This window comes from Dendrobates tinctorius, unplaced genomic scaffold (assembly GCF_039654945.1).
Source record: "Dendrobates tinctorius isolate UK_male_01 unplaced genomic scaffold, ASM3965494v1 ptg000106l, whole genome shotgun sequence".
NCBI classification, from domain to species: domain Eukaryota; kingdom Metazoa; phylum Chordata; class Amphibia; order Anura; family Dendrobatidae; genus Dendrobates; species Dendrobates tinctorius.
Window position 1 is genome coordinate 323,404 of NW_027361774.1, and position 24,881 is coordinate 348,284.

The 24,881-nt window shown below is 47.0% G+C and overlaps 1 protein-coding gene across 1 annotated transcript in view; it reads left to right on the forward strand.

Annotated features, from left to right (window-relative positions):
- The window catches only part of LOC141100541 (uncharacterized), a 66,707-nt gene that overhangs the window by 30,238 nt on the left and 11,588 nt on the right, over nucleotides 1-24,881 (forward strand). The gene's annotated exons all lie outside the window — the stretch shown is intronic.

A 24,881-nucleotide genomic window follows, 5' to 3' on the forward strand; every position in this document is an offset into this window, starting at 1 on the left:
TGTCTCACTTCCATTTTAGGTGGAGGTAGATGCTTCTGAGATTGGTGCAGGAGCTGTTTTGTCCCAAAAAGATCCGGTGACTTCTAAAATTAATCCTTGTGCCTTCTTTTCTCGAAAGTTCTCCCCATCTGAACGTAACTATGTCGTGGGGAATCGGGAATTGTTGGCCATGAAATGGGCATTTGAAGAGTGGAGACATTGGTTGGAGGGAGCTAGACATCAAGTTGTGGTCCTCACCGACCACAAGAATTTGATTTATCTTGAATCGGCCAAGTGCTTGAACCCTAGACAGGCTAGGTGGGCCTTGTTTTTCACACGTTTTGATTTTGTGGTCTCTTTTCTTCCGGGCACTAAGAATGTCAAGGCAGACGCCCTCTCTAGGAGTTTCCTTGCTGATTCTCCTGTTGTGACTAAGCCTGCTACCATCTTAGGCGAGGGGGTAGTTCTTTCTGCCATCCAGGGTGGATAAAAATCTTGATTTTTTTAAAAAAATCAGATTTTTTTGATTTAAATCAGATTTTTTTGATTTAAATCATTTGATTTAAATCAGATTTTTAAATCAAGTTGTACACAAGCAAAACTTTGTCTTTTTGCAAATCTAATTGTTTTACACAAATAAAAATATTAAAACAGTTGATTATGAAACCTAATAATTTTTATTTGCACTATTAAACACTCAGAATTGAACTACAGAGAGTAAGTACTTTTTAACAATAGCCTATCTCTAACGTTTGAAGTAAGCAAACATCTTCAGTGAATACATCAGTCCTTTAAGCCTACTGTTTATTTAGGACTTTTAATAGGAAAACCAGTTGTCCTGCTTTAGCAGTTCCTAAGCTGTTTCGGACTGTTGTGTGCACAAAACCAAATGAAGAAAACAATCTCTCTACTCCTGCGGATGAAGCCGATGCAGTCAGTAGCTGAGTAGCTAGATTTATTATCTTTGCTGGAAGAACAAGTGATTGCGACTTCCACCAGTCCAGTGGTTTTAGTTCATTAACGACGTTATCTGCAAACATGTATTTTTGAAATGGTGCAGATTCACACTTCAATTTCAGCACAGTTGCCACAATGTCATGGTTAGTATTGGCGAGCCACTCCATTGCAGAGTTGATTTCCGCCTCAGATAATTTTTTCCCTCTGTAGATGGGATGCAAGATATTGGCTAAATAGTGTTCTTCTTTTAATGCTTGGTCCTTGCGGTGCTGTATTGCAACCTTTACATTGTTTGAGAGGTTCAAGAGATCTAGAGAACCTTCTAAATCTTTCCAAACTTCTGTGGCATCAGCTATGGTTGCAGTATCTTTCTGCATTTTATCCAACGCAATCGATATTGGCTTTAACCTTTCCAAAAGGTCCTCGGCATTTCTCTTCACACCAAGATTTAATACTTTGCTTCGTATATTAGCATCAATTTTATCCCGATGTGTTTCGCAAATGGACAGTAATTTTGACCAGTTGTTAATAAACAGATCCAAGCAGTCAGCCAAGGTATTCCATCTAACATCTTGTGGTAGAACCAACTTCAGTCCTCCCATTTCCTTGTAGGTTGCATGTGCAAAATGATTATTGCGGAAATATTTAACAATTTCTACAACATGTTCCTTGACACCCAAAATATGCAGGTCTTTTGCCAAAAGATGCAACAAATGGGCAGAACAACCGTATGTAATGACATTTGTGTCATCCTGTGCCAGTTCCGCTCGCATTTTTGCCACATTGCTTGCGTTATCAGTAACTAAGCTCCTTACTTTACATCCAAACTGTTCTTGGCATTGGTGAATTGAGTTCTTAGCAATTTCAAGTAAATATTCAGCAGTATGTGAATTTCCAGATGTGTCGATTGTGTCTGTAAGGTAAGTTTCACCATCTTCTGTTGTGACACAAGTGCAAATTATGGGGTCGTTGTGGATGTTGCTCCAACCATCCAAGCTCATGTTAACAACCTTGTCTTTCAAATATTTTGTACAAGCCGCTCTTTCTATGTCGTATACAGCCTGAAGATGTTTTCCTGAGATATCAAATCTACTTGGTGGTTTGTAGCCTGGTCTAATTCCTTCGATCATTTGTACAAACAATGGGTGCTCAACTAGTCGGAAAGAAGAATTGGTTGCAAATATGAATTTAGCAATTAATTCATCAAAATGTTCTTTCTGGCTCGTCGTAGTCTTTAAGATGAATTTTTCTACACTTTGCACGCAAAGTTTTTTTTTGGGCTGCTTTGTTGAAGTTGTACCCAGATATTGATTGTCACGTGCAGCACAAGCCATATTTGACCCTGAAAGCACAGAAATTAAAAATATAAATCGACTGCGTATTTGAAGAAATATAACGAAAATATTGAAACAAACTTTTTGAACAATGTAATGGTCCTCGTCCTATAAGGGCTGTCTCAAAAGTTATGCTACTCAAGTTTTCCGGTGAGGTTGCTGTAATACTGGTAACTAATATCAGAGCCTCAGCAACTGAAAAAAATTATGTCACAAAAGTTTTAAAAATGTTTTTTTTTTAAAATGGTCAATTTGGCAGACTTCAAAAGTGAATTGCAGCCTACAATAAAAAAAAAATAAGCGTATACACACTTTATTTTTACTTAAAGGACATGTGCACCTTTATTTTTTAAGGTGCAGCCAGTCACAGTGTGCACATGTCCTCCCCCCCGCAGCTCTTACCTCCGATGTCAGCGCTGCGGGGATCCGTGGCTTCGTTCTGCCCGTCCGCGAGCGCGCCTCCATTCATTTCAATGGAGCGTGCGGCCCGCTGACGTCACGCCGCTGGATCACTGCGAGTAGGCCGCAACCGGAGGACGGGAGGCGGACGGTCAAAACGAAGCCACGGATCTCAGCGCTGCGGGGATCGGAGGTAAGAGCGCTGCGGGGGGAGGACATGTGCACCTTAAAAAAATAAAGGTGCACATGTCCTTTAGCGTTAATTTTCTGTGAAATATTGCCTTAACATAAATTTAAATTCTATACTCCAGAACTACCAGTGCTAGAAATTTTTCTTTTCATAGACTTTAACCATCCCAGTAAAATGTCTGTTAAAAAAATAGGTTGTAAATTAATTGCCAGACTTACCACTAGTACTAGGCTCCTGGTGCATAAGAAGCTGTGGGGGTTCATTGACATTAGTTGTATCACTATCAACATCTTCATTTCCCTTCTGGTTGCAGTTTTCATAATGTGATTTCAAACGGCAAACAAGTCCTTGGATATCCTTTTGACAGTATTTGCACTTTGCTCTTGCACCTTTCTTTCCAAGATCTGCTGCTGGCATCTCAACAAAATGAACCCAAATAGGGTCTCTCTTACGACCTGCTGCCATGGCTCACACAGATCACTTATGAAGTTTGATTGTTACTACAGCCTGAGCCAAGCACTGCTGATGTTACTACAGCCTGAGCCAAGTACTGCTGACTATCCAACAAGTTTGGGCATGTCAACTGAATGCAGGGAAAAAGAAACTAAACCAAAACTGAAACCAAGCTAGAAGTGTGGAATTAAAGGGGCAGTATGAACAAAATGTGGAGGCTATTAATAGTTTATACAATTAAGACATGCTGCTTTTAAACACCTACCTATTGCCATATAGTAAAACAAAAAAGATTTTTACTTACTTTGGGGTCCCCCCCTCACCCTGGCGTTAGATCGTTGCCCCTAGTTTCGTCCGTGTAACTATGGGCGCACATGCACACTGCTCTCACTTCTCATTTTAATCGTGATTTATATTAAAAAAAAACCTTTTGATTTAAATCAGTGATTTAAATCATGATTAAAATCATGATTTAAATCGATCCGATTTAAATAGAAAAAAATCTTTTGATTTAAATCGTGATTTAAATCATGATTTAAATCGGCGTGATTTAAATCAATCCACCCTGTTAACTAGTGGGACAGTTTTATAGGGCGGGTCGTTACGGATGCAGCGATACTAAATGTGTGTATTTTTATTGCTTTTTTTTTCCAAAAAATGAATTAGGGATTTTTTTTTTTATAAATTAATTTTACACTTTTTTTTTTTTTTTTTTTTTTACTTTATTACATTGTCCCAGGGGGGGACATCACTGTCATGTGTCTGATCGCTGATCTGACAGGTTGCACAGCACTGTCAGATCAGCAATCTGACAGGCACTGCTGGCTTCCTCCGTGCCTGCACTCTGCAGGCACTGAGGAAGCCGCCTCCCTGCAGGCCCCCGCGGCCATATCGGATCTGGAGGCCTGCAGGGAGGAGGACCCTCGGAGCGACACAGCACATCGCATCGCTCCGGGGGTATCAGGGAAGCACGGATGGAACCCTCTCCCTGCATGCTTCTCTCCAATGTCCCAGTACACTGCGATCATGTTTAATCGCAGTGTGCCAGGGGTTAATGTGCCAGGGGCGGTCCGTGACCACCCCTGACACAGTGCAGAGTGTCAGCTGTGATAATCAGCTGACACCCGGCTGCCATAAGCGGCGCTCCCCCAGTGAGTGCTGCTGATCGCATTAGATTTACTATTCCATCCTTGGGACTTACTGTAGGTCCCAGGTCAGATGGACGGAATAGTACATCTAATGTAGGAAAGGGGTTAAGGCACATTAGAGATTAATGAGAAAAAAAAAAAACATTTTGTACCAAAGTCCCCTGTTCTTTAGCTGCAAAAAATGTATTGAGGTACTTAACACAAAATTCCTCTCTCATTGAATCCACTATAGGACACGAGCATGGGTAAAGGGAAGAGGACCTGTTGTGAATTCTCTCTCTGGCTTCCCTCTGGTGATTACTGAAGATAGTGGAGCTGGTCAGATTGACAAAGGGGTTGCGAGTTCTCTTTCTGGACTCCCTCTGGTGGTTACTGGAGGTAGTGGAGCTGATCTGATTGACAGAGGCTTGTCACCTGATGTTTGTGCTTTCATCTTGTTTCACCGTCAATACATGTTGGGGGCTGTCTATTGCTTTGGGGTCTGCTCTGGGGCAGTTTAGATTTTCCCTTTCTTTCTTTAGGCTTATTTAGTTCTCCGGCTATGATGAGGCGTCTAGGACCACCGTAGGCACGCTCCACGGCTACTGCTAGTTGTGTGGATAGGATCAGGGGTCTGCAATCCGCTAGTTACCAACCTCTCCGGTTTTCTGGGCTTAGCTTGCTTTTTGTTTCTTCCTCCTCGGTGACTCATTCATAACAGTGGGCCCCATCGTTGCACAGTCTATTTTTCTGCCTGCGTTTGTGTTTTCATCAACAATATATGTTTGGGGGCTAGCTATTCCTTTGGGGTCTGCTCCAGGGCAGTTTAGATTTCCCCTTTCTTTCTTTAGGCTTAGTTAGCTCTCCGGCTGTGCCGAGGCGTCTAGGATCATCGTAGGCATGCTCCATGGCTACTGCTAGTTGTGTGGATAGGATCAGGGGTCTGCAATCCGCTTAGTTACCAACCTCTCTGGTTTTCTGTGGCTTAGCCTGGGCCTGCTATCCTCCTCGGTGACCCATTCATAACAGAATCACCAGCCTAACTGTAGACTCTAGGGTACTCTAAGTGTCAATTTTTTTTCCATATATTTTTTCCTTTTTTTTCTGGGGCCGTAGGAGGATATTTTTTGTCTAAATGGAGACTAAGCAATTGTCCTATCGTGTTGAGCAGCTCGCTGCTGAAGTGTGGGGAATTTCTGCCTATCTCGCTCAAACTTCTGCTGTTGAACCAAAAATCCCTACTCCTGATGTGTTTTCTGGGGATCGGTCTAAATTTCTGAATTTTAAGAATAATTGTAAATTATTTCTTGCCTTGAAGCCTAACTCCTCGGGGAGCTCGGTGCAGCAGGTTAAAATTGTCATCTCCCTGCTGCGCGGCGATCCCTAGGATTGGGCTTTTTCTCTGACACCTGGAGATCCTATTCTGGCTAATGTGGATACGTTTTTTCAAGCCTTGGAGTTGTTGTATGATGAACCTAATGCTGTTGATCAAGCTGAGAAAACCTTATTGGCATTGAACCAGGGTCAGGATTCTGCAGAGTTATATTGTCAAAAATTCTGAAAGTGGGCGGTCCTTACTAAATGGAATGACGATGCCCTAGCGGCTCTCTTTCGGAAGGGTTGGGCAGAAACCATAAAATATGTTATGGTGGGATTTCCTGTCCCCTCTGGTCTTAACTCCATGTCATTGGCCATTCAAATTGATCGACGTTTACGTGAGCGTAAAACTACACGAGAGGCGTTGCCGCCTTTCGAACGAACTTCTGAACCCATGCAATGTGATAGGGTTTTGTCTAGGGCGCAATGTCAGGAGTTTAGAAGGCGTAATAAGTTGTGTTTTTTCTGCGGGGACGCCTCTCGTACTATTGCTGTCTGCCCTAAACGAGAAAAGCGTTTTGCTCACACATTTGTGGTAGGCAGTGTACAACCTAAGTTCCTTTTGGCGATTACCCTGATCTGCTCCTTGTCTACATTTTCCGCTAAGGCTTTTGTAGATTCAGGAGCAGCTTTGAATCTGCTGGATTTAGACTTTGCTAAACGTTGTGGTTTTCCCATGATACCCCTGTGGACTCCTATCCCTTTGAGGGGTATTGATGCTACTCCTTTGGCGGAGAATAAACCCCAGTTTTGGACCCAGGTGATAATGTGAGTCGTCCCAGACCACCAAGAAAATTGTAAATTTTTGGTGTTGCACAATTTGCATGATACTATTGTTCTGGGTTTCCCTTGGTTGCAAACTCATAATCCTGTTTTACATTGGAAATCTGTGTCTGTGGTGAGTTGGGGTTGTCAATGTGTTCTTAGTGACACTCCTGTTTTCTCCAGCTCTCCCCAGTCTCATGATATTCCTATTTGGCTGATTTTTCTGATGTATTCAGTGAGAGTAAGTCTGCGTGTTTGCCTCCTCACAGGAGTTATGACTGTGCAATTGAGTTAATGCCCGGGCGTAAATTTCCCAAAGGTCGGCTTTTCAACTTATCGGTACCCGAACATGATGCTATGCGATCCTATATCAAGGAGTCATTGGAGAATGGTCATATTAGACCATCCTCTTCACCTTTAGGTGCTGGCTTTTTTTTGTGGCCAAGAAAGATGGTTCACTAAGGCCATGTATGGACTATCGTTCCCTTAACAAAATCACTGTTAAATATCAGTACCCGTTACCCCTGATTTCTGATTTATTTTCCAGAGTTAAAGTGCCTGTTGGTTTGCCAAGCTTGACCTCAGGGGGGCGTATAATCTTATTCGCATAAAACACGGGGATGAATGGAAGACAGCATTTAATACTCAGGAGGGACATTTTGAGTACCTGGTGATGCTTTTAGGCTAATGCCACTTCTGTCTTCCAGTCTTTTATGAAGGATATATTCCGGGACCTTGTGGATAAGTTTTTGATCATTTGTCTGGATGATATTTTGATCTTTTCCAGTGATTGGGATTCTCATGTGGAACATGACCTGATGGTGTTCCGGTTTTGAGGGAAAATTCTCTGTATGTTAAGGGATCGAAGTGCCTCTTTGGTGTACAGAGGATTTCATTTTTGGGATTCATTTTGTACCCGTCGGCTATTGAAATGGACCCGGCCAAGATACAGGCCATTTATGATTGGGTTCAGCCTACTTCTTTGAAGACTCTCCTGAAGTTTTTGGGTTTTGCTAATTTCTACCGTAAATTTATAAGTATTTTTTCTGGTATTGTTAAACCACTGACTGATTTGACCAAAAAGGGCGCTGATGTGGTGAATTGGTCTACAGAGGCAGTTTTGGCATTTCAGAAGCTTAAGCGGAGATTCACTTCGGCTCCGGTTCTACGGCAACCTGATGCCTCACTCCCATTTCAGGTGGAGGTAGATGCTTCTGAGATTGGTGCAGGAGCCGTTTTGTCCCAAAGAGATCCGGTGAGTTCTAAGATGAATCCCTGTGCCTTCTTTTCTCAAAAATTCTCCCCATCTGAACATAACTATGACGTGGGGAATCGGGAATTGTTGGCCATGAAATGGGCATTTCAAGAGTGGAGACATTGGGTGGAGGGAGCGAGACATCAAGTTGTGGTCCTCACTGACCACAAGAATTTGATTTATCTTGAATCAGCCAAACACTTGAATCCTAGACAGGCTAGGTGGGCCTTGTTTTTCACGCGGTTTAATTTTGTGGTCTCTTTTCTTCCAGGCACTATGAATGTTAAGGCGGACGACCTTTCTAGGAGTTTCTTTGCAGATTCTTTTGATGTGACCAAGCCTACTACCATTCTAAATGAGGGTGTAGTTCTTTCCGCCATCTCACCCGATTTGAGACGTGCCCTGGAGGAATTTCAGGAGGACAAACCTGAACGTTGCTCTATGGGGAAATTGTATGTTCCTGACCTGTGGAGGAAAAGCGTAATGTCTGAAATTCATTTCTCCGCATTGGCTGGTCATCCAGGTATTTTTGGTACCAGAGATTTGGTGAGTCGGTCTTTTTGGTGACCTGCCTTATCTCGTGATGTCAGGAATTTTTGTGCAGTCCTGTGGGACTAGTTCTCGGTCCAAGCCCTGTTCTCGTTCTAGTGGGTTGTTGATGCCCCTGCCGGTGCCCAGGAGGCCATGGACTCATACCTCAATGGATTTTATTTCTAATCTTCCTGTCTCTCAGAGAATGACTGTTATCTGGGTCATCTGTGATAGATTTTCTAAGATGGTCCATCTTGTACCACTCCCAAAGTTGCCATCTTCTTCTGAGTTGGTGCCCTTGTTTTTACAACAGGTGGGTTTGGTTCCACGGGATTTCTGAGAACATTGTGTCGGACAGAGGAGTCCAGTTTGTTTCCAGATTTTGGAGAGCTTTTTGTTCCAAACTGGGAATTCAGTTATCTTTCTCCTCTGCATTTTATCCTCAGACCAATGGGCAAACTGAGAGAACAAACCAGACTTTAGAATCCTATTTGAGATGTTTCCTATCTGCTGATCAGGATGACTGGGTCTCAGTTTTGCCCTTGGCCAAATTTGCGCTAAACAATAGGGCTAGTTCTGCCACTTTGATGTCGCCCTTTTTCTGTAACTTTGGGTTTCATCCTCGATTTTCTTCAGGGCAGGTGGAATCTTCGGCCAAGTGTGGATTCTGTGGTAGAGAGAATGCAGCAGATTTTGGACCAAGTGGTGGATAAGTTGTCCCACTCTCAAGAAAAATGCCAACAGTTTTCCAACCGGCATAGGACCATTGGTCCCAGGTTTAAAGTGGGTGATATGGTTTGGTTGTCTTCAAAGAATATTCCTATGAAGGTTGCGTCTCCAAAATTCAAATCAAGATTCATTGGACCTTATAAGATTTTGGAAATCCTTAATCCCGTTTGGCTCTTCCAGTTACGTTTAAGATTCATAACGTGTTCCATAAATCCTTGTTGAAAAGGTTTGTAGAGCCAGTAGTTCCAATGGAGGCACCTCCTGACCCTGTATTGGTTAAAGGTAATTTGGAGTATGAGGTAGAGAAAATATTGGATTCTCGTTTGCTAGACGGAGACTCCAGTACCTGGTCAAATGGAAGGGCCAGGAGGATAATTCTTGGGTCTCTGCTTCTGACATTCATGCCGAAAGATTGGTTCGTGCTTTTCACCGGGCCCATCCTTACCGGCCTGGTGGCATGGTTGAGGGTTCGGTGACTCCTCCTCAAGGGGGGGGTACTGTTGTGAATTCTCTCTCTGGTGATTACTGAAGATAGTGGAGCGGGTCAGATTGAGAGTTCTCTTTCTGGGCTCCCTCTGGTGGTTATTGGAGGTAGTGGAGCTGATCTGATTGACAGAGGCTTGCCACCTGATAATGAGGAAGACGATTGGAGATCTGGGGTTTCTGATTAGGATTTAAGACAGCTGACTCCCTCTATCCCTGCTGGTGATTTTCTTCCTGTGCCTCCTGAGGTCTGATGTCTCCTGCTCTTTCCCTGCATGTTCAGCTAAGTGGTTCATTTGCTATTCTGTTTGCATTTGATCTGGTTTTGTTTATCTCTGCTTTATGCGGGTCAGCTAGCTCTGCCTGGGGCTGTATCACCGCCCATATGTTACTGCACGTGCCAGTTTGTTTTGTCCCCTTTTATATTGGTCTCTTTTTGCTTTGCTTTCAGAATATACCAGAGTGCTGATCTAGTGGGGGCGACGTTGTGCGACTTCAGTGTTTTTGTGCATCAGACGTGTTGGATTTTTGCAGGGTTTTTTGCGTGATTGCAGGCAGTGTCTTTCCTTTCCTGTCCTGTCTGGTCAGTGTGGGCCCCATCGTTTGCTCAGTCTATTTTTCTGCCTGCGTTTGTGTTTTCATCTTGTCTCACCGACAGTATATGTTTGGGGGCTAGCTATTCCTTTGAGGTCTTCTCTGGGGCAGTTTAGATTTCCCCTTTCTTGCGTTAGGCTTAGTTAGCTCTCCGGCTGTGCCGAGGCGTCTAGGATCATCGTAGGTATGCTCCACGGCTACTGCTAGTTGTGTGGACAGGATCAGGGGTTTGCATCCGCTAAGTTACCAACCTCTCTGGTTTTCTGTGGCTTAGCCTGGGCCTGCTATCCTCCTTGGTGACCAAATTTTATCAGGGACCTAGGTGGGCCCTGTGCCATATATAACAAGTCCTAGGATGACCCCAAAAAAACCCATGAAACAAAGCCCCGAAAAAATAGAGAGAAGCATGACAGTACGTACAGCAGATAAGGTAAAGGTGAGAAATAAATATTGGACAAAGGAAATGAAAAGGTGGTAGACCCCCACAGGACCAACCCTAGCAAGCCACGAGAAGTGGAAAGAGGGGACGGGAACTTCGGAGATCTTAGACTCATCTATCTGACATCGGAGGGGTGCTGGGTCACACCAATTTTGGCAGAACACGGATGGTGGAGGCACCAGCACTCCACTTGGTGGAGATATGGCAAATGATGAATTGCCATCCAAAGAGGTCACTACTGTGGAGGGCATGGTGAAAAAAGACAGAGGAAACCCACAACACCTAGAAGAAAACAAAGAAATTTATGTAAGAAAAATCCTGCCTAAATTGTACAAAAAGCCATGGCCGCCCCTCCCAATATTCACACCGTGATCTAATGCCCATCAGCAACAATGTACAAACTGAACATGAGGTTATTACTTTACATTCTGATAAGCCTGTATGAAGCCCACTACCACGTCACAGTTACCAAAACAGGGGGGCCCTAGCTTTAAAGGGAATCTGTGCTCCCATTTTTGGCCAATAAGCTGCGGCCACCGCCATCAGGGGCTTATCTACAACATTCTGTAATGCATTCTGTAATGCTGTAGATGAGCCCCGGATGTAACCTGAAAGATAAGAAAAAAAGAGTCAGATTATACTCACCCCGGGATCCGGTCCGATGGGTGTTGCGGTTCGGTCCGGGTCCTCCCATCTTCATGTGATGCCGTCCTCCTTCTTCCTTCTGCAGCAGCGCAGGCCCTCTCTGACCTTTCCCAGCGCACTGCAGTAATTTACTCTGCCCTCAACAGGGGGAAGAAGGGGAACGTCATCACATGAAGATGGGAGGACCCGGACTGGACAGCGACACTAACCGCCCCCGGTGAGTATAATATAACTTGTTTTTCATATCTTTCAGGTTACATCCGGGGCTTATCTACAGCATTACAGAATCTTTTAAAGGTGCGACCTTGGTTACAGTGACAGCGCCCCCGGCAGGGAGAGGGGCAGCGCACTTCCTTCCCTAGGTAGACTCCTAGCACGCAGTCCCATGCAAGCAATATTACCCCCTTCTCCCCAGGTAGACCCCCCTCCAGCATGCGCATGCAGCCCCATGCAAGCAACATCACCCCCTTCTCCCCAGGCAGACCCCCCTCCAGCATGCGCACGCAGCCCCATGCAAGCAACATCACCCCCTTCTCCCCAGGCAGAACCGTCCTCCAGCAACATCACCCCCTTCTCACCAGGCAGACCCCCTCAAGCATGCACATGCAGCCCCATGCAAACATCACCCCCTTCTCCCGAGGCGGACCCCCCCTTCAGCAAGCACACGCAGCTCCATGCAGGCAACATCACCTTCTCCCCAGGCAGACCCCCCTCCAGCATGCGCACGCAGCCCCATGCAAGCAACATCACCCCCTTCTCCCCAGGCAGACCCCCCTCCAGCATGCGCACGCAGCCCCATGCAAGCAACATCACCCCCTTCTCCCCAGGCAGAACCGTCCTCCAGCAACATCACCCCCTTCTCACCAGGCAGACCCCCTCAAGCATGCACATGCAGCCCCATGCAAGCATCACCCCCTTCTCCCGAGGCGGACCCCCCCTTCAGCAAGCACACGCAGCCCCATGCAAACAATATCACCTCTTTCTCCCCAGGCAGAACCCCCTCCAGCATGCAGCCCCATGCAAGCAACATCACCCCCTCCCAGCTCGTGCATGAACATCCACTTACCTGCCATGACACCGGCAGGTTCCTGTCTGCTGCTCTGCTCTATGGAGGAGGAGGCCCCGCCCCTTCTGGTCACATGGGCATGACGTCAGCACAACTCCAAGCCGACTTGGATTTAGCCTCTACCTTTTTTTTTAACAGCTGTAACCGGAAGTAGAAGCGGCTCACCTCCGGTATCACAGATCATCGATCTTGTGGAGCGACAGGAGAGCAGTGTGGAGAGCGCGCAGCAGAGGAGGGAGCGGCCGACACCCCGCAGAGGACAGAAGGGAGACGGTGTGTGGAGGGGGGAGAGAGTGTGGGGGAGCAGAGCCGGAGCTGGAGGGTGGTGGACGGGGGCAGAGCCGGAGCTGGTGCGTGGCGGACGGGGGCAGAGCCGGAGCTGGTGCGTGGCGGGCGGAGCTGGTGCGTGGCGGACGGGGGCAGAGCCGGAGCTGGTGCGTGGCGGACGGGGCGGAGCCGGAGCTGGTGCGTGGCGGACGGGGGCAGAGGCGGAGCTGGTGCGTGGCGGGCGGGGGCAGAGCTGGTGCGTGGCGGATGAGGGCGGAGCCGGAGCTGGTGCGTGGCGGATGGGGGCGGAGCCGGAGCTGGTGCGTGGCGGACGGGGGCGGAGCCGGAGCTGGTGCGTGGCGGACGGGGGCGGAGCCGGAGCTGGTGCGTGGCGGACGGGGGCGGAGCCGGAGCTGGTGCGTGGCGGACGGGGGCGGAGCCGGAGCTGGTGCGTGGCGGACGGGGGCGGAGCCGGAGCTGGTGCGTGGCGGACGGGGGCGGAGCCGGAGCTGTTGTGTGTGTGTGTGTATGTATATATATATATATATATATATATATATATATATATATATATATATATATATATATATATAAATATGCAAGTGAGATCTATATGAAATGCATATATTTCCATCACAATCCCTCCTTATAAGAATCCTGCTCCTTTCACAAGCGCTGCAACTCTTTTATGCTGCCAGTGGGTTGACGCATGCCTGATGCATACGCCCCCCCTCCATACAGACTTTTGCAAATGGGCAGTCAGGAGGTCTGTCCCTAGCGGGGGTTCATTGCATTGTAATCAAAGTCTCTTAGTCAGCAGTCTATGCAGTCAGTGGTGTGTATTCTCTAGCGGGTAGGTAATTTATTCAGTCAGGTAGGGCTTCCACAGCATCATTCCAGCTCAGGTTGGGTTGGATCAAGGAAATGCTGTAGATATAGTATATCTTGACTTCAGCAAAGCATTTGACAAAGTCTCTCATACAATCCTTATTGAAAAAATGACTAAGTATGGAATGGACAAGGCAACTGTTAGGTGGATTCATAACTGGCTTAGTGATCGGACCCAAAGAGTGGTCGTAAATGGTTGCACATCGGAAGAATGTCTCAAGTGGGGTACCACAGGGCTCTGTCCTGGGACCTGTATTGTTCAACATCTTTATCAACGATTTAGATGAAGGAATTGAGGGTAAACTGATTAAATTTGCTGATGACACAAAGCTAGGAGGGATAGCTAATACTAGAGAAGAGAGAGAGAGGATTCAAAAAGATTTAAATAAACTGGAGAAGTGGGCAGCAACTAACAGAATGGTTTTTAACAGGGAGAAATGCAAAGTACTACATCTGGGCAATAAAAATGAAAAAAGCATATACAGAATGAGAGGAATAGGGCTAAGTGACAGCACATGTGAAAAAGACTTGGGTATACTAATAGATCACAGACTGAATATGAGTCAACAGTGTGATGCAGCAGCAAAAAAAGGCAAATGCAATTCTAGGATGTATTAACAGAAGCATACAGTCTAGATCATGTGAAGTCATTATTTCCCTCTACTCCTCTTTGGTCAGACCTCATCTGGAATATTGTGTCCAGTTTTGGGCACCACATTTTAAAAAAGACATCAACAAACTGGAGCAAGTTCAGAAAAGAGCGACCAGAATGGTGACCGGTCTGAAAACCCTGTCTTATGAGGAAAGTTTGCAGGATTTGGGAATGTTTAGTTTGCAAAAGAGAAGACTGAGAGGAGACTTAATAGCTGTCTACAAATATCTAAAGGGCTGTCACATTGTAGAAGGATCAACTTTTTTCTCATTTGCACAAGGAAAGACTAGAAGCAATGGGATGAAACTGAATGGGAGGAAACACAGATTAGATATTAGAAAAAACTTTTTGACAGAGTGATCAATGAGTGGAACAGGCTGCCACGAGAAGTGGTGAGTTCTCCTTCAATGGAAGTCTTCAAACAGAGGCTGGACAAACATCTGACTGGGATGATTTAGCGAATCCTGCTTTGAGCAGGGGGTTGGACCAGATGGCCCAGGAGGTCCCTTCCAACTCTACGATTCTATGATTCAGGTGTATCTCTTGGTATGAGAGCTTTCTTGCAATGCGATGCGTGGATCCAGGTGGGGGTTTTTCCTCCAGGTTGGTGGCGTCAGCACTTGGAGAAGCGCCATCAAATCTGGAATTGAGTGCTCTCCTTACAAACTTTTTCAACCAACACTTAGTCTCCTGACTTCAGGGCGTGCATACCAGGCACCAAATCTGGACCTGGCCATGAAGAAGAAACTCGAGAATGGACATTAGCAAGAGTCTTGATAAATTCAATTACACAAGCAAAGTATCACATTGCATAGTCAACTGCTGGGAAGAATACCCCTAACCTGAGTTTAGACCAAAATAAAATTTAATATTGGTGACAGCTTTTACTGAGCCTATGGGAGTGTCTAATGCCATGGTTTGTCTCTTGGGCAATTTTTTAGCATGCTGCTCTTAAGTGTCCCACTTAGTCTATGGTGGGGGATGGTGGGAAGTGTGTAGGCCTAAGTCTGACCCTACTGCTGATCAGATCTCTTGTGTCAGGTTTGCTGTGAATGTGGGTCCCTGATCACTTGCTATCACTTCTGGAACCCCATATCTACACACTATTTTTTAGAGTAGCTTCTTTGCAGTAGTCTTCACCAACTGGTTCCTTACTGGGAAAGCTTCAGGCCAGATGATGTGGGAGAACTTTTTCCACTCGCCCAATGTTGCATTTGTTGGGTGCTAGACATCTGCTGGAAATTTGGCTGTTAAGGTGGGAGTCCAGATCAATCAGGTCATTCATCTGTGTCTTCAATTCTGTGTGGGGGCCATGTATCCATTGAACCACCATAGGGTACATACTTTGAGGTAGTCTGGGTGTGCCTTGAGGTAGACGTTTGAGGTAGACAGGGTTTTGGAGTTCAGTGCTTTTGCCCTTCAGCATCCAGCTTTCCTTCTCCTCCTTTGGGGTCTGGTCCTACTACTTCTTGAACAGATCCCAGGACGTCATTTTTTGTCAGGCTTTCTCGTCTTCAGTCGTTATGTAGTTGCCGTCCGGCTCTATGACCTCTCCCACTTTTCGAAATGGTCTTCCTTTGGCTGCCACGTCTGCCATGTCGATACCCCATGCCTCTACTGTTTTCAGTTTTCCGTGTGCCTTGACCTTTAACACTGCCACCACTTTTAGAAGTTGAAGAGCATCCAGCAGGTCCCTGATGGCTCCATGATGCTTCACGGTTGACCCGCTTGCTATGATGAAGTCTCTTGCAGCCCAGATGGGTCCGAAGTCGTGTGCCATGCCATGCGAGTACTTTCGTCAGCGCTATCAGTTCTGCTTCTTGGACTGACAAACTTCTGGACCATAGGATGTCTTGATTGCTGGTTACTGCAGATCTATGGTATCCTGCAGATTTTTCTCTGAAGAGTCCGTATCTGCATCCCCCTCTTGTGAGTGGGAGTAGAATGGCGGTGGAAGATGTATCTGCATCCCCCCCGTGGGAGTAGAGTCAGGCAATGGCTGAGAGCACTGAAGAGTGGTGGGGAGAGAATCTCCATTGGTTGTCCAATAATGACATCAGCAGCCTTGTCCAGGAGGGCGTGTGCTGCAAATATTGTTTTCATGCAGGAGGGCCACCCCCCTTGCAACTGGATCCAGGCCAGCGGAGAGGTAGTCTAGAGGCCTCTGGTTTTCCTCTGTGGGTCTGTTTTAAGATGCCAGTGGCATGACCTTCTTTTTCCATTCGGTAAAGATGGAATGGCTTCTCGTAGTCAGGGAGGCCTGGAGCTGGCGCAGAGACTATGGAGTCTTTCAGTTTCCTGTACGAGATGAAGGCTGCAATGCGTTGATGCAATTGTACAGAGGCTGCATTAAGACTGGAGCACCAGGGATCCAAGTTCTGCAGTACGAGACTAGACCAAGGAAGGCCAGCGGTCTTCCGGTCATCTGTCAAGCGGTTTGTCTGGCGGGCAATACGGTGTCTTCAGGAACGTAACTTGCTTTTGACACCTGGACTCTGTTTTTCCAGAACTTGCGTTGCTGCTCCACCAGGTAGAGTAGAGGAGATGAGGAAAGGGCTGTGCAGGTAGAGATGTCGATGACTTATGCATGTTCTGCAATCCAGTTGACGAGGATGGAGGACAATGCTTTGGTGAGCTGTGAAAGGCTGTTCTGGGCCCTCTTGGGCATCACTGTCCATGTGTTCTGCACCCCCCTTGTGCGTTTTCAGGTCGTCCAGGTGAACATTGAAGGAAGCATTGGACAGATCCATCACCGTGAGCACTGTTGCTGTGACTGGCATGTTTGACAGCAGAGTGTGCAGATCTGGCACAACTGGGGTTTCAAACATGGTTGCTTTGTTCACAGCCCTCAAGTCATGCACCATTCTGAACCTGGCTGCTTCTCCTTTCACAGGTTTCCTCCTGATTGGGAAAAGCTGGGACTGCACGATGATTCCTATGGACGAGGTGGCTCAATCTGGCCTTGCTCTTCACAATTCTGTGAGGGACTACCATCTTCTGGCACAGAGCCGGCAGGGAAACAAGCCGTTTACTGGGGTCCTCTTCATCAGAGATGACGTTCAGCTGAGCTTTCTTGCTCTCCACCAAGGCGGTCATTGTGGTAACTCCTGCTCTGATCACAGGGGGTCTTTTTGCTGGGACGTCTTCTTTACCAGCCAAAACACAAGCCGTGGAGACACCATCACATGTTTCTCAACGCAAGCAATGACTAGCCAGGTCTTTCCCCAGGAAGGAACAACCACAGGAAGGGCAGTCTCCAATGAAGGAAACCACCTATGCCTCTAGACATTGCTTCTACTGGCCATTTTCCTACTCCACACTGATGAGGGGCAATACCCCGAAACAGCTGTCTGTGGATGGATACCATGTTTTGGCATAGGTGGTTTCCTTCATTGGAGACTTCCCTTCCCGTGGTTGTTCCTTCCCGGGGAAAGACCTGGCTAGTCATTGCTTGCGTTGAGAAACATGTGATGGTGTCTCCACGGCTTGTGTTTTGCATGTTTTTACATATTTCCCATAAGGGATGGGGGGGGCATTGCTCTAGAATCACTGCATTGAGAAACATGTGATGGTGTCTCCGCAGTGTTGGATGTTGATCTCCAGGAGTTCATTCATCCTCATTTTTCACATTCTTTAACAGCAAGCAGCCGTTCCTTTCACCTAGCTTGATCTCAGGTCAGCATTTGTTAACCAGTTTGAGGAGCTGAGTGGCCTTCTTCTGGTCCAGGGCCTGGATAAACTTCAGGGAGCACCTTCAGAATCTTGTCCAAGATGATCCTCTGGAGCCGGAAGCAGTGCAGCCATTTCACGAAGCGTGTAAGGTCCCTTTGGGTTGAAAATTTCCTGGCCCATACCCAAGTTCTTCGGCCGTTTGTTGAACAGCGATTCCACTCAGACCTCCAGTTGGTCAGAGACAGTTTGACTCTGGGTGGTGGACAGGGTATGCTGGGCAGTGTGAGGGTACGGGGTTCCAAACTTGAGTGACACCCACCCTGGCGCAACTTGAAGTCTCCCTTGGGCCACAGGCTATTGGGTACTATATCCAGCACCTCCTTGAGTAGGCTTGCACCGGTTCAAGGCTCTTGTAGGGCCACCAGCATGATTGATTCTTCTTGGGTCAGAGGTGGAGAAAATGTCATGTCAATGTCTCTCATCCGGTGGGGTGGGCTGCTCTCCACCATAAACTGAAACAGGATGGAGTGTCCTGGCTGTGTCCACACGCTCAGGGGCTTGTAAAGCCCCCATCACACATAGCGATTTTTTTGTGACGCAACAGCGATCTCACCAGCGAGATCGTTGTGTGTGACAGCTATCAGCGACTGGCCCCCCTGCCGGGTATCGCTGATCGTTGTTGAAACATCTGTACATATTTGGGGTCGCTGGTCTCCCGCTGGCCAGCACGCATCGCTGCGTGTGACAGGCGGGAGACCAGCGAGCTGGAGCTGGTAACCAAGGTACACATCGGGTTTCTAAGGGGTGCGCGCCCCTTAGAAACCCGATGTGTACCTTGGTTACCAGCTCTCTGCATCAGCACGCTGGTAATTAAGATACAATGCGGGTAACTAAGCGACGTGCGTCGCTTGTTACCCACGTGTCACTGGTACTGATCGCTGGTGAAGCTGCCTGTTTGACAGCTCACCAGCGATCATGTAGCGACACACCAGCGATCCTGACAAGGTGATATCGTTGTCAGGATCGCTGGTGAGTCGCTATGTGTGACGGGGCCCTAAGCTGGGAATGTCTGACTTGACCTTCAATCCCCACACAAGACACAGTGTTCTGATAGGCAGGAGGGGTTGGGGAGTTCCACATGCCTCATCACACTTCTGACTGCACCAGTGTCCACAAGGAAAGATATGACAACCCCCGGAGATTTGAGGTATTGGGTCCGCTGATGGAATTTTACATGTCAGGGGCGTGATGTCTTGCGGACCTGGCTTGCCTCTGTCCTATAGACAGGGTTCTTCACTGTTTCCTGTGTTTCTTGCTTGGCCTATTCCCCTGCGTGATGTCCTGGGCTGCCGGGGTGCTGTGCACTGGTTCCGGAAATGACCAAGGTTGCCACAGTTGTAACACCTGATGGGTCTCCCGTCCCTGCAGGGTGGGTGCTCTTCCACATCGGTGGCCACCATAGGAGGGGCTGTCTTCCGCACTCCTGGGTGGGACTGAATTCTTCTGGCTACTGCGAGCAGGGCATCTACGGCTATTGACCTGTACTCAGGCCTGGTCACTGTCAGCAGCTTCTTGATTGGTTCTCTTAGTCCATGCCTAAAGGCCTCTGCCAACATTTGTTTGTGTATCTGACCATGAATAGTGAAGCCTAAGTCTTGGAATACTTGCCTCACTCTGCCATGAAACTTGTCTACAGACTCTGTCTCGGCCTGGCTCATGTTATGTAGGCTGAGTGCTTGTCTGGCTTTGGCCTACTCTCTGAGCTGCTCAATTAGCTTTGATCCTGACTCCCAGGAGTGCACATCTAATTCTGATGGAAGCTTGAAGTGTTCCTTCATGATTGGCCAGAGTGTTTCACCTGCTTTTAATTCCATTATGGACCAGAGATCAATCCAGATTGCAGATGTTTGCTGGCTCTGCTGCATTCTTCAGTAAAATGGCATGGGGTCCATATCTGGGTCTGGCAGATTTTTCAGAATACTCAACACCTGACTAGGGGTGAAGGGCACATAGTGTAAGAGTTCTGGCTCTATCTGCCCCTGCCTACTTGGTGTCTGTGGGTTTCTTCACCTAGTACTGGGCAGCATGTATGCTGTCCCCTCTTCATATTCATCAGAGGAGAAACTGTGACATTGTGTGGGTGCTCCCCTCTTCTGAGGTTGCAGGTCTGCCTGGCACTTAGGATCCTCATTGTAAGACCCAGCAGCTGCAAACGCTGATGACTCACACCTCCCTTCTGCTAGCTGTTGTATTGGGGGGGCACCTGTGGTGTTATGTGTAGGGAGTGTTTCACTTTCTTCTCCTGGTATCCTAGCTGGCTCTTTAGAGAGGATGCCCTGTGGAGATAAGGACACCTCATTTTCTGGATTTGGCACTGGCCCAGCTGGTGACAATGAACTGAGAGGTGGGAGAGAGGGTGAGGAGCAGGGAGGGGTAGAGGAGAGAGTGGAAAGGTGGGGAGATGAAAAAAGAAAGAGGGAGGAGAGGAGGAAGGTGATAGAAGAGGAGGGGAGAGAGAAGACGAGGGGGATGAAGGAGGATGAAAGACAGGGAAAAGATGAGGGAGGAGGAAAAATAGATGAGGGAGGGGAGGTAAGAGAGGGAGGAGTGGAGAGGGAGGAGAGGGAAGGAGGAGCGCACTCCTTCCCCTTTTCTGCAGTCAGAGAAGGCATGCTTGGACTTGTGCCTTCTCCCGGGGGAGTGGGAAGCGGGGTGCCTCACAGACGGCACAGCTTAGAATTCCGCTGAAAACACTTTTTTCTCTCTTGTACACGTAAAAATAATCCTTTCCTGTTCACCTAACTCTCAGTACTTCTATGCTGTAAATCCGCTGCCACTTTATAAAACGCGGACTTCAATTCAGCTCAACTAACTTCCCTTTTTTCTTAATGCATTATGCCATGCTGCAGCTTAAAAGCTGCCCCTGTAAATCTACATTCTTAACTTTCTGAATAACACTTACTATGTCTATTCCAAAAACTTCAAAGATAAAGGTGATTAAAACTTCAAAAACTTCACAACCCTTTTTTTAAACTTGCTTAAAAAGGAAAGAAAAAAGCAAAAAAAAACCAAAATATTTATAAAAACTTCAAAAGAAAATGGAAAGCTAATAAAAACTCAAAAAATGGAGAAAAAAGAAAACAAAGAATAATCAAGAAGTTGGTAAAACTTGAAAAGAACACCTCCAAAAAGAAATCAAAAATCCAAAATTCAGTACAACTTCCAGCAATAAAATGTCCGTGCACAAATGGAGGATACACACACTTCCCCTTTCCTCTGCCTGCATCTCTCAGTAAAATCTTCTGAGAACAATGGAAACAAAAGAGCAAACTGAGACAATGGTATATATTCAACAACCCAGCATTCCCAAAAATTCTCACACTACAGTAAAAAACTTCCACCAAATGCAAGATAAAACAAGGGAAAAGCAGAGTACAGAACAAATGTGACAATATGAAAAATATCAGAGATGCACCCTACGGGCAAAAGAGGAAGTGTAAAAGAAAAGGAAAAAAACTTTCTGCTTCAGATCTTCGTTGATGCACATATAGACGTCCGGGGAGAAATCGAGGCCCTCTTTAGTGACACGTAGCACAAGCAGCTCTGGTAACCAACAACTGCCAATCACACTTGGTGTACTACGCTCGGTCACCCGGGAATGTTAACACACTGTACCGGTTGTCCCGCCGGTAACAGGAATCAGTGATAACTCCCACAAAATTGCCACCATCTGTACCTGGCTGGCCTCTCCTGTCCTTCCGATGTACAGGTGAATCGGCAACCTGTCAAGTGATTTGGCTTGCGATATTTCCCCCAAGCTAAACACTACCACGTGCCTGGCGATCTGGGTACTCCTGTCCCTTCCGATGCATGGGTGTATATGTGATAGCTTGATAGGAGACTAGACTAGTGATATCTCTCTAAGCCCCCACAACCCATACCTGGATAGGCTTCTCCTGTCCTCCCTGTGTACAGGTTTATTTGTGAGGACTTAGCAGGGGAAGTTGAATCTCGGATATCGGTTTCCCAGCAACCACATGCACAATCAATCACCGTTCCACCAGCTCTATCCCGGATCTAGACACAAACAGGACCCAAAGCAGACACCTTGGCTTATCCCAGGGTTTGGATAAGGGTGTGGACTTTTACACTACCTGGGAATGCGGTGGTGACCACACCTGACCGGCTAGAGGTACAGACCCGGACTGGGCACAGGGGACATTCTGGTAAGATAACCAGATTTTCTTACCTTATGGAGTTGCGCAAATCTCCGTCCCCATGAGCCAAGGCCTTAGTCGGCACCTCCGTCTCTCTGGTCAGCAGGGTCCCCGTGCGTTTCGTCCACAGCCCCGCGTCTCTGCGCCAGATGATATGGAAATTTGGATAGATATATTTCTGTGTGCTGCGGCCTGTCCTAATTAGAACAGAGTCTCATTGAGCGCTCAACAGAAAAGACACCCTAAACACCTTGTTAGCAGTATCTCTTTCCAGCAGGACTCTGCTGGTTTATTGCACATACGCGTATATGGTTTTATAATTACATACAGAAAGGAGTGGTTAGTCAATTAACATAAGGTTTGTGTTTTAATGCTATTGACTATTTGAGTAAATGAACTTATATGGCAGTGTCCGACATGAGGGTGATTTAGCATCATATGATTTACTCTTATGCATTGTCTAGCAATGTCAGCAAACCTCCGATATCAGCTAGTGCATCTGGTCCAACTTCCTCCTTTCCCATGGCTGGCTGATATATCACAAGACAATGCTACCATGAGACTATGCTGGTTCTCCAGACTGGCTCATGGGGTTAGTAGGTCATTTTCAGCAATTGATTATAAGGTTCAAGATAGCTATGAAAATGTGTCTATCAGTATATAAGGATATATGCAAGTGAGATCTGTATGAAATGTATATATTTCCATCACCGCTGGAGTGTGGTGGACGGGAGATAAAACATAACCTTTAGTAAGATAGTAGGATAAAAACAATTTTGTGTCCCCCAGAGTGAATTAATATAAATGTATCGGTGAAGTCACAAATAAAGGGGCGTGAGGAGCACAGCCCGATCAGGAGGAATGATTCCCACTTGCAATGGCCGAACTGCAACCAGCAAGTCCCAGAATCTCACGTTATGGATCTGGGAGAATCCCACAGAACCCCGCAAACAATGACTGACAGATTCTGGCTGCATATAACAGTAATGACTGGAATCTGGATGACATTAATAGAGTTACCACCCGAAATATGCCAGAGCAATAAGTGAGGAAAGGCACAAGCTCAGCCATTCATGAAGGGGGTGCGGGAGGAAAAGGAGATCCTGGGTCCAGGATGCTCCATATAGGACAAGGGGAAGAAAATTCCCTACAAGACCCTAAAGGGCTAACAGTAGTCTATCCCCAAGACTCCCCCCTGACTGTCCACAGCTCCCCCTATGCTAAACAAGCCCTGCACACCCCCATGGAAGGGCCCAATGCGTTTCTTCCAAGCTGAGTCATCAGGGGACTTATCCTTGTGATAGGAGGTCAGGTGCCATAGTGCTGAGCTAAATGGGGGGGGAGGGGAGTATGAAATACATACCATGGTACTTCCGGTGGTTGAAACGCACACCAGGGTGCCATAAAGGTGCGTGAGCCGCAAGGAAAAAATCTGCGACACTCAAATGAAGGCGGACTACTAATTGTGTCCCATGAGGCAGAGGCGTGCACTCCACAACCTAGTGTTTCCAGTAAGTGGAACGCACGCCAAAATAACTTGTGGTTTCTTCAACCACATAGAAGTAGAATATGCAACCGAGTTGGCTTGATGATGCGCAGTCCACAGCCTTTTATTTCCGGCATGTGTAACGCACGCCAATGCCACATGCGGCATGTGGAACGCACGCCAATGCCACATGCGGCATGTGGAACGCACGCCAATGCCACATGCGGCATGTGGAACGCACGCCAATGCCACATGCGGCATGTGGTACGCACGCCAATGCCACATGCGGCATGTGGAACGCACGCCAATGCCACATGCGGCATGTGGAACGCACGCCAATGCCACATGCCGCATGTGGAACGCACGCCAATGCCACATGCCGCATGTGGAACGCACGCCAATGCCACATGCGGCATGTGGAACGCACGCCAATGCCACATGCCGCATGTGGAACGCACGCCAATGCCACATGCCGCATGTGGAACGCACGCCAATGCCGCATGTGGAACGCACGCCAATGCCGCATGTGGAACGCACGCCAATGCCGCATCCGGCAAGTGGAACGCATGCCGACGCCACATCCGGCAAGTGGAACGCATGCCGACGCCACATCCGGCAAGTGGAACGCACGCCGACGCCACATCCGGCAAGTGGAACGCACGCCAATACCACATCCGGCAAGTGGAAAGCACGCCAACGCCACATCCGGCTTTGATGGCACCTTCCCTTTAAACTGCCATGGTTTTTGTTGCAGCCGCTCCTGTGCCGTCCCTGCGGTGTACATCTATGTTATGGTTCCAAAAGGAGTTAATTTGTAAAAAAAAATGTTTCACTTGTTAAAAAATAGTAAAACGTGTCTTCTGCTTTATGTTTTTCTTTTTACAAGAATTGTTGGAGCCAATTTTTCATTAGAAACTTTTTAATGTCAGCTTTTTCTGGAGTTTTTCTTGTAATATAGGAAAGTCTTAGGCCAGAAATAATCCCCATAAATCACTGTACATGGAGACTTTGGGATCCAATCATTTCTGTCCGCGTTGATTGTGGAAACAAAAAATCTTTTCTAAAAGCCTCAAACTTCTGTGTGTGACTCAGAGCTGAGATCTAACGTGATAGAAGATTCCAGTGTGGGGAAGACGGGAAACCTTCATATAGACGGCCGGTGGGGATGGAGGCAGTGACCGACTCTGGCCAAATCTGTCTCTAGAGCCGTATTAGAAGATGAAGATGTCGTCCTCATCATGAAGGAGTTATTTCTCATGTCACGTGTAATGAATATCTCCTGCAGTATTGCTAACGCCGATTCCAGTGTCGGTAATGAGACGAGAATTAGCGTTATGCAAGATGAGTCTATGAGGAACATGTTCAGCTGCCGACTC